At 42.5% G+C, this 11,073-nt stretch overlaps 1 long non-coding RNA gene across 1 annotated transcript; it reads right to left on the bottom strand.

The window, feature by feature from the left end:
• Positions 1-5,025: 5,025 nt before the first annotated feature.
• Positions 5,026-7,601, bottom strand: LOC136502623 (uncharacterized). The gene is made up of 3 exons (XR_010770644.1): positions 7,399-7,601; positions 7,210-7,319; positions 5,026-5,159 (listed from the first exon to the last, which is right to left on the bottom strand). It is a non-coding gene; the product is annotated as an uncharacterized lncRNA (long non-coding RNA).
• Between the last annotated feature and the right edge of the window lie 3,472 nt (positions 7,602-11,073).

Below are 11,073 nucleotides of genomic sequence, written 5' to 3'. Positions count from 1 at the left end.
TATGATTTGATTGAGAAACATACTAGCTTTTAACCAAGACAAAAACAAGTAAAGAGCATGTAAACAACTAATATATATTCTCAAAAGACAGGCTATCGGCTAAATAGCCGATTCCAGTGAAAGAAGGGTCATAGCATGCAACCACTCAACCATTAAACGTGTATAAACATGTACGCCTATTAGATCCAACCAACTATCTTTATCAGTGGGGGCCAGACATAATTGATACAACCATAATAAGGATAACATATTAAACCTTCAAAGCATATAGATCTATAAACGCTTAACGAGATCACGGAAACACGCTATAATTGTGTGGGCTCAAGCGATCGGCTAAATAGCCGATGTAGACATAGCATGCAGTCGAAGACTATGCTTGGCCATAAGCAAGGCTTACCACCTGACGATTTCCAATCTATGATGCTAGCAGGGGGGGTCAGACCTAACCGATGCAGCCATAAAAGCACTTCTAGACCGGATCTCGTCAACTAGCAAGCCTTACCTAGGGCTAAACATGACTTTGACCACACGCTATCTTCGATCAAGATCAGAACAGAATGGCTAGACTAGCAAGAACCATCATCAAAGCGAGATGTAAACAATATAGTGCAATGAGATGACGATTCAAACTTTGGAAGGGCACCACCGGACCGGACGGTCATGACCTCGGGAGGTGTGCCAGTCAATTTTACTCGCAGTTGACAAGGTAGCAAGGTTGATCAGTAATTTAAGGTGGAACTTGTCAGTCGTTTGTCGAGACAGTTCCAAATGTATGGCCAAGTGGCCAGTGAGACAAGGCTATCGACTAGAGAGTTGACATCCAACATGTTCATGATGTATGATAAGTAAAGCGAATGTATCGGCAATCATCAATTACTCAATTATATAGATCTAACCTATCGATCTTCATGAAAGCGTGCAAAAGATGTAAGAAGATATGCGTGAAAGTATATGATTTGATTGAGAAACATACTAGCTTTTAACCAAGACAAAAACAAGTAAAGAGCATGTAAACAACTAATATATATTCTCAAAAGACAGGCTATCGGCTAAATAGCCGATTCCAGTGAAAGAAGGGTCATAGCATGCAACCACTCAACCATTAAACGTGTATAAACCTGTACGCCTATCAGATCCAATCAACTATCTTTATCAGTGGGGGTCAGGCCTAACTGATACAACCATAATAAGGATAACATATTAAGCCTTCAAATCATATAGATCTATAAATGCTTAACGAGATCACAGAAACACGCTATAATCATGAGGGCTCAGGCGATCGGCTAAATAGCCGATGCAGACATAGCATGCAGTCGAAGACTATGCTTGGCCATAATCAAGGCTTACCACCTGAAGATTTCCAATCTATGATGCTAGCAGTGGGGGTCAGACCTAACCGATGCAGCCATAAAAGCACTTCTAGATCGGATCTCGTCAACTAGCAAGCCTTACCTAGGGCTAAACATGACTTTGACCACACGCTATCTTCAATCAAGATCAGAATGGAATGGCTAGACTAGCAAGAACCATCATCAAAGCAGGATGTAAACAATATAGTGCAACGAGATGATGATTCAAAAACAAATATAAAGCCAATCTATCTTAATCTTAACTAGGTAGGGGATTCGTATCAAAATTCGTACGAGATCAGACTTAACCGAGGGCAGCCATGCGGATTTTGATAAGAATCGATGATAACTATCAATAATTGCAAGAGATCAGACTTAACAGAGGGTAGCCTTACAATCAACTAACGATGAATAACTTATACAAAGCTTGTAAGAGGTCAGACCTAACCGATGCAGCCTTACAAACAAGGTATAAGTCATGGTGGATACTCATAGACAAACTGGAGGTCAGACCTAACTGATGCAGCCCTGCTCATCGAAGAACTTGTCGAAATCTACTCTACTCCTACTCCTAAGGGTGGCATAAGCCGAAAAGTAAAGATACTGATTTATGTTGATCGTTGGAGATGTTCATTACAATGGCTGGGGTTCAATATTTATACCCAAGGCTTGACTACGAGTCCTGATCGAATAAGACTGGTTACAAACAAGAAAAAGAAAAACTCCCCAATTTAAGATAACTTGGACTCCAATCTTTCCCTTATGTGGAATCCCACATGTCTTCTTGCTTTGTGGCTTGTTGATCCTGCCAATAGGGTCCATTCCCTTGCTGTCGCCATTTTGCTAGTTGATCTAGCAATCTATTTAGCTGATTTGATTGTAGGACTCAACTTTCCTTGATAATTTCTTGTCTTCAGGGATTTCCTGTCTCGAACCAAATTTCTATGTCAATACATGCCCCTAAATTTTAGGATAAAAGTGATTTTATTCCAAAATTGTCTTCTATGCTGTCTTGAGGCTGTCGACGTGTCTTCAACATGGACCGAGAACTTTACCCTAGGGCTCACTGGCTCTGTTTCTCTTTATGCTCTCAGCCGTTTGCATGCTTCATGGGTATGCCACTCTTTGTTGGCATCCTATGTCCCAAAGTTCCACGGGCGCACTATTGCTTCACGGGTGTTTGGATTCAGCTTCTCTGGTTGACTATAAATATCCAATCCTGATGAGAACGACCCAACAATCCAACCATGTTCCTCTCGCTTCTGCATTTCTGAGCGCTCTTGGCTTCATTAGATCCTTCCTTGGACCAACGCTCCACCATGAAAACCCCTAGTGGCTAGAAGAATTCTTGTGTTTAGGGTGATCGTGTCGCCCATTTTAGTTCCTTGCCAATCAAGGGAATTAGTCATCGTGGCTAGAAGAATTCTTGTGATATTACCTGAGTCTTCTCACCATCGGCATGAGACTATTCTAGTGTTTGCAAGGGCTCGAATGTGTGGACACCTTCCCCTTATTTACTCTGTCTATGCCAAGAATCCTACGAGGATAACAGTGCATTCTTGATGAATAGGTCTACTTCCTTCTCCCCCTGATGCTACTTCCATCTCTTAGCCGATGCGACTCATGTCTTTTGGCTTTGTGGGGTTCAGACTCCCTTCAATCCAATGAAGTCTTCTTTGGTTGGCTAGTCAGTTTTGGGTGTAATCCTTTTTGTAACAATCCTCCGGGATTCAAGGTATCATAATCATGGAAAGCAACAAATTCTAAATCTGTTGCGTCTCCTAATTCTTCACAAACTGTCCCCTCGATCTCCAGAGTGACGATTCCTTTCCATAACTGATTGCGACTGCGTAGCCTCAAGGAGGCCTATCATCACATCTTCTGGGTTATAAATATGGGCCATGGCCACAGACTAGAAACCAATCTACCACACCTTGATTTTCTTGTTTCCTGAGCATGAACTGTTCCTCTCATCCTTAGATCCAAAATCGTCATCTTTTCCGTAGAGATGGAGAACGACAGGTGACCCGCTGATGAGATTCTTGATGAGTTCATGTCGCCACACCAGTGTTCTCGTCTCCAAGAGTAAGGATAAACATGGTTTTGTTATCCTTGAGCGGATTAATATAACTCTTCATATCTGCAAGGCCAACTCGAATGGTGGCCTTCTTCTCCGCACGATAGTCGGTCGCAGCGATGCATAGGTGGTGGCTCCAGTAAACTCCCCCACGGGATCCTCTGATTCCCATGGGACCGATGTCCGTCGACTTCTTCAGGAGAGAGATGAGGCCCGGGCATGGTATTCCAATGTGGCTCACGATCTTGGGCGCATGGACTTCCATCTGAATGCTCTATAGGATGCGCTCACCATCTCAGAGAATAGGGCCAATTCCGCTCAAGCGAGGTTGGCCGAAGCTGAGGCTAGAATCATCGGTGAGATCCCTTGCGACGACTTCTATTCTCACAACCGTCGCACCCGGTTTTCCAAAGAATACCAAATGCTAACTATATGTGTACCCAGGATGTACACAAGACACATATAGCGACAAATATGGAGAATATCAAGAACAATGCTTTATTATATATCGAAACATAGTTACAACAAGACTTACATCTATTACAAAGTATAGCGGAAACTATTCTATATCTTCTCTTCAGGTCTCCATACTCCACAGGGACAGTTGACTGAGGGAGCACTCGCTTAGTACTCACGGAACTCCGCAAGAACTCTTCAATGAACCACTATCTGGTACCCATCTGAGATTTTTGTTGATTGTAAAGCAAGTGTGAGCGCACCATACTCAACAAGTATAACAAAGGGGTTCATGAAGGCTCAAAGGCTTGACACTTTTTTACTGCGGTTAGCAATTTTAGTTGGTCATATTTTATTAAACCTGAGTCACTACTTTAGTGATAAACCAACTCATGTTGAAGTAATATTAGTCAATATTAACATCATTCCCAAACCATCCAAGTAACTACTAATCAAGAAGGATCCAGGCCGCTCGTGTCCATGAGCATGGCTGATATATCAGTTCAAAAAATTCTATAGAATTTGTACAACTTTACCCCTGTGCTGTGATTCCCATATGCTAGAGGTCATGACTCCCATATCACCTCTTCCAAGGAAGTGCAATAGGGTTTCACTACGTAACCTTTCACTAGACACCCTAACTAGTTAGTAGCCACTAAGGTTTCAACCATCTAGTCATATGGAACCCTCCTTCAGGAGTGGCACTCATGGTCGTGGCATAGCACACACCCTGGTAGGAAAAGAGCCATACCAACTAGTGCCCCCCTCTTGCGCCTTTCGGTGACCACTAACAAGCTAGAGACGTACTAGTTACTTGATTAAGATCAGAGCCATGTGATACTCGTGGTTGTACGGTACCTCCTAGGTGGCCACTTCAGGATTAAGTCCTTAGGGAGAGGAATCTAGAGCACTCAAAACCCCATGCTCTAGCCCCCCTGGTCCATGTTGCTAAAAAGCACCATTTTATCACATTGCATCTATCATAAATCGAGTTAAATTATTAGCTTTGGTTCTGCGCGGCAGCAACTATCCAACATGCATACCAACCCATAGGAATCAAGGATATGTGGTACAAGAATCATCTAGGTAAAGTCCTTGTTGGCATTTCAAATTAGACACATGCATATGTATGAATTAAACATTGTTCATAGGTGCAAGGAAGCCTTTGTTACACTTGCCTCAAATAGTGTTCAAACTTGTCCAACTTTCATTCTGGATCATCCTTGTATAGATTCTTCTAATGACAGCAGCAACCATCGCAAGCATCATAGACAAACCTAGGAACAACACATCAATCATTATAAAACAACATATAAAGGTTTTTTAAACACATAGAGGGCTTGTAGCTATGATTGTAGAGCGCAAAAACAACTAAAAAGATGGTTTAAAATATATGCAAGATCAATGTATAGACTAGGAGGTTTTGAGAAATGATAGGAATGAAATAAACATGATGGTATAAGGCTATCTGGGAAGATTTGCAAAGCACAAGGATTTTTAGATTCAATGTAGATGATCAGGGACTCGTATGTAAGATGGTCATGTCATTGATAACAATGAAGTGAACATAAGCATATCTAGAGTAGATCACATTTGTGGGGATGTGCTAGACTTGGTGGAAGAGAAGCATATACATGTTGATGACTAGACAAGTGTGAGATGACATGTTCATGACTGACCCAAGGTGAGCTATCAAGGTTTATAACTAGGATGATACTTTGCGGTGGTTATGTGGTGTAGGAGAGTCGTTGATTTTGTACAACTTGCGTAGGACGAGTGGATAGGTTGATGATTAGCTCATGAAAGAATGGCACCATCAGAAGACATGTCGGATTATATGGTACAATATTGGCAAGACGATTGATCTCTGGCTATAGAATGTGACAAGGAAAATGTGGGAGTGGAGGCTGGGATGGCTGGAAATTGTCTAGCATGATGCGAGGATACAAGGCTAGCGAGTGCACTAAACATATATATGGCACACACTCTTCTTATTCTTTGAGGATATGATGGTGATCTTTTGGATATCTATAGGATATATGTGAGAAATACCATGAGATAATGGTGCACTAAGATGGCCATTAGATCAACGGAGAACAGGACTATAGTGGCCGGTGCACACGCTGAAAATGCTCAACAGCAGAAAGCAGTGGTTGTGACCATCAAAAGGCAGGGCCACACTCAACTTCTGGACATGGAACTCAGTGGGGTCATGTGCAACTACAAAACACATAATCACATTAGAGGGTTCAGCGATCCGGACAATAATTTAGCGGGGAACGTAGCAAAATTCCAGTGTATCCAGGACGTGCATGTTGGTGGACAGCAGGGGTTATGAGCAGCAAGGGCTTGGCAATAGCAGCACCAAATGGTGATCTATTTTGTGGGAACGTTGAGGACTATATGGAGTATGTTTTAGCAAAAGAGCTTGGTGGTTTGACCATCTGTGAGCCGGGGAGCGCGAACACAAAGCGAGTGGCATGGCAGATTTCTGGACAGCAGGAGTAGCAGATACTACGGCCTCAATATCTTGGCCATCGTGGATTTCATAGATGAACCAACTTGTGGAATCATGTTCAGGGATATAGTGATTATGTAGATTTAAGGGCTTGGTGATTTGGGCATCGGATTAGCAGGGAACGCCAATGCCATGCAGAGGGGTGCAGCAGCTAGGGCAGTAGAGCAGGGAACGCGGAGACGATGATATCTCCAGAATCTGAACTCCTATGGTCTAGGAATTTTACAGAGGTGTGTGCAAGGATGATATCTACACTGTGGTAAAAGGTTTTGATTATTTGGATTGTGGATTAGAGGGGAACGCGATCGCTTGACTGGACTATGTGGCTGTTGGCATGGAAGGAGCAGAGAGCACGGCAACCTCAGTATCTCCAACGTAGAAGATCGTATGGCCAATCCATCTTTCAAGGGGATGTGCAGCTATGTGATACACATCATGGTAAAAGGGCATGACCACTGGAGTGGGCAATCATCGGGAACATGCATGCCAACTGCAGCAGCGTTGCTGCGGGGCAGCAGGGACATCGAGCACAAAAAGGATGATATCTCTTTCATCTTGGATTCTATAGCCATGAAATTTCGCAGAGGCGTGTGCAAGTATATAAATGATGTTATAGTCAAAGGATTCATCATAGAGCTTGTTGGATCAACGGGGAACGCCATTGCCGTCAATAGCAGCATTGCTGGACGCAGGGACAGCAGAGCATATCGCTTGCAAACCTCACCAAAACTCGATTAAACTTGATTGATGATTCATGATTTACAACAGAGGACATGTATACAATATAGGGAGATGGGAGAGGGCCTCACATCATGGTTAGTAGCAGTTGGAGATGAAGTTGATGGCAGCCGGTATCGACGACGGGCGAAGACATGGCCTGCGATCAACAGGACAGCACCAACTCCTCTTCGGAGATGATCTACGCCACACGAGAGATCAAATAGATGGATGAGATGGGATTGAGCAGCAAGATCAGAGAGGGAAGATGGAGGGACGACCTTACTGCTGCGAGGGTCAGCGACGGTGGCAGTGGCGAGATGTACGGTGGTCGACGGGGCAGCAGCGATTCTCCTCGGAGATGATCTGCGATGTGTGAAGGAGATCAAGAGGTGGATGAGAGGGGCATGGACTGAAGAAACAGAGAGGGAAGAGGCATGGCATCCTTACCATGGTTGCTGCCCACATGCTCTATACAGAGAAGGATGGCGATAACAGTTTTCCCCCTTGATGTATTGAGGCTTCACGATGAGGGATGCAGAGGAAAAACCAAATTTGCAGCAGCGGGGCTCTCTGTTTTGATGTAAAGGAGGAAGAGGGAGGAAAGGGAAGAGGAAGGGGCGGCCATGGCAATGGTTTATGTCCTCTTCTTCACATGCAAGAGACAGGGACGCCCAAGAGAGATCATCAGGGAGAGGAGGACAGCAGGGATGAAAAGGAATTGTAGGGGGCAAGGGGGTTCCATTTATAGGAGAGGGATGGAGGAGATGAAGGGGAGGTGTCCTGCTTGTGCGTGAGGGAGGGGGAGATATTGCTGTAGTTTTCTGCATGGATGCATGCAATTGAATAGAAACAAAACTGATGGAGTAAAATGGGTGCTATCAAGAGAGGATTGAAGAGAGGTGTGTGACCAAGGGAATTAAGGGAGGAGGAGTTTGATGCTGCTGTTTTTGCATGAGAGGAAAAGGAAGATGCGCCATAGGGAAGAGATGTGCTGCTGTTTTGTGCATGCAATTGAAGAGGAGGCAAGTGGAGTAGGTGATTAAGGAGGAGTATTATGTATTGCTATTATTTTTTGCATGAGGGAGGGATGAGGTGGTCAGCATGGAGAAGAGATGCGCTGCTATTTAAACTTCTTCATGCATGCAATTGAAAGGAAAAGAGAACAAATGAAGAGTAAAGGAGCACTATTGGGAGGGGTGGGTCTAGAAAATTAAAAGAAGGAATTCTTGCATCTATTTTTTTTGCATGAGGAGTAAGGAGGCATGGTGCAGCTTATTGAAGTGGCCGGCCATGAGGAGGGCTATTCCTTTCCATGCACTTCAATAGAGTTGAGAAGGGAATATTAGAGAGGAGTTGTGATGAAATAAATAAGGGAAATTAATGTAGGGAAAATGGGATGTGCTAATATTCTTGTATGGGGAAAAGAGAAGAAGGTGACACTAGTGTAGAAGAGGAGAGGGGTAGCATCTTCATGTGAAAGAGAGGGGTAGGGGCAGCCAAGAGTTGGGAGAAGGGAACACTCGGCTTGATCCGTCGGCGAAAAAAGGAGGTGTGGGGCTGGTCCAAAAGTGGACTAAGATTATGGATTTGGGCATGAGATGGGAGAAGGTGCAGCAAGGATTGGGTTTGGTCCATTCGGAGAAGTTTTTGCTGCCCAAAAGGAATATGCGAGGGAGATTGGTCGACATATATAGGCTTGATCCGAATTGAGATTAATTTGGGTAGATAACATATTATTGGTTCAACTTGACCAAAGTGATTATAGAATTATGTGAGGGAGATAAGAAATGATGATTGGTCATCTAACATAAATTTAGGACTTTGGACAAGATTGAATCAAAAAGAACTATAAGTTTAGAAATTCAATCGGGCTCAATTTGGATATAGGGTTTTAGAGATTGGACATGATGTTTGGAAAGATGAGGTTCGGATCAAACCCTAAGCGTTCTCAAAACATATTTAAATTCATTTTCACACATAAACACAATGAAAAGGCATGAATGCAACAAAGAAATGAATTGAATTCCAAAATTTTTAGGAACTCACATTTTCTATTATCTAAAATGTCAACAACTTAACTAAAGTTGGGAAACTTTTAGAAAATATAAAATATCTTTTATTTTGTTTTTAGTGTTTTCTAGTCATATCCCAAAACATGAATTTTGGGGTGTGACAACAACCCTAACGTCACAAAACTCTGACTGCTTCTCCTTTTCATTAGCCATGTCAGCGCAGCTTGAAAGTTTCTAACTGGCTATGGATTATGTGATAGGATTCGTCAATGCCAGGGGTGCTGTACTAGTGACCCATTTGCACAACGTCCCGAATCACGTCAGGGAGGTTGCTCTTCATGGTTGTTGGTATTTATTAACGTGTCACTTGTTTTAAGTAGCCACCTATTATAAACCTATATCTCCTAATATTACTTTACTAGGTTGTCATCCCTAGTGATGATACCAGAGATGCTTGTTGGTACTACACAGCATTACTACTAGAATAATACTAAGTAGTTCTTTAACATTTTATGTGATTAGAAAGAATATATAAATATATGATTAAAAAGGATCTGCAAGCGCACAGATAATATACCATTGTAGCACTTTATCCAAGAGTATTCCAGGTATCGTTATTTATATTTTTACCATAGGGAAGGTCTAGCATGGACATGTATTGATAACTTATACTATTGAAGGAGAAGTAAACCATAACCAATGTTCTACTCTTAACAGGGGTAAGTCATAGGATAAGTATATATATATATATATATATATGATAAGTATTAATCAATAATAATGATAAATCACTCAGAATACTCCTTTCTATAGCATTAGCATGGTTAGGTAAAATATTAGAGGAATAATTCCTAAGTTATTCTTAATTATAAGTCAAAGCATACATTGATTAATGCAATTATACCTAGTAGTCATTGCTAAGATCATCCTCATATCTACACATAAGGGATATTACTAAGTAAGATTAAGAACAGAGCTTGCTCTTCCTTCGTAACCGGACCCTACGTGCGCCTATATTCAGGGAGTGGACCACAAAGGACTCAATGGGAGTGTCACATCCGCGATCTACCACATGACCCTGAATATAGGGTGTATCCGCAGGTAAACAATGTATAAGCACCACGCTTACACAATATCGACCACTCACCCCGTGCGCAGCGAAGCGAGTGCTATACGAACTTATGTATGGATATAATGATAAACTAGCTATACTAAGCATATAACCAAAGTAGACGATGAACACTATAACAAAGAACATGAATAAGATGAATACTAATATTGTCATAACAATTGTAACTAGCATATAAAAGGAATGGAGATACAAAAGAGAGGGGGTACAAAGATTATACCGAACCACGCTCTTGACAAAATCGGGAATCTAAGCAAAGCCTGCTTGCCTCCCTCTAGACCTAGCTTAACTAGCTATGCCCTAGAATATAGTGGAGCTCTGAGGATTATTAGGGTTTCTATCTTCTCAAATGACTTATGCCTTCAGGGGAGCAGGACTAATATATATAGGCCAGAGCATCCATCATGAGCCCTTGGATCAAACCAACTTAAAGGACGGCGTAGATGCAATCTAGGCAGTGGAGAACTGATATTGCAACGAGGGGCTGACAGGTGGGCCCTAGGGGCCGGGCTGCCAACAGGTAGGGCTGGCCGGCCCCACCAGGCGGTGTCTCGCACTCCGCTTCGGTGTGGAGTCCTCCTGAGTCTTCTAGAGTCTTCTAGTGTCTGTTTGGCTATGGATAAGCGCAATTAAATCTGACATGTAATTCCACCTTGATGGTTTTCTAAATAAACCCTGCAGAAAATATAGATTCACCAAAACTCGTGGAATTTATTAGTTTAAACCCCTAAACCTTCATTGGTGATTATATTTATGCCCCTATACATGTTATATTGACGGTTTATAATGGTTGTTAACTACTGTCAACATCC

This window comes from Miscanthus floridulus, chromosome 14, assembly GCF_019320115.1.
Source record: "Miscanthus floridulus cultivar M001 chromosome 14, ASM1932011v1, whole genome shotgun sequence".
In the NCBI taxonomy this organism is placed as follows: domain Eukaryota; kingdom Viridiplantae; phylum Streptophyta; class Magnoliopsida; order Poales; family Poaceae; genus Miscanthus; species Miscanthus floridulus.
This window is presented reverse-complemented; position numbering and strand designations above follow the sequence as displayed.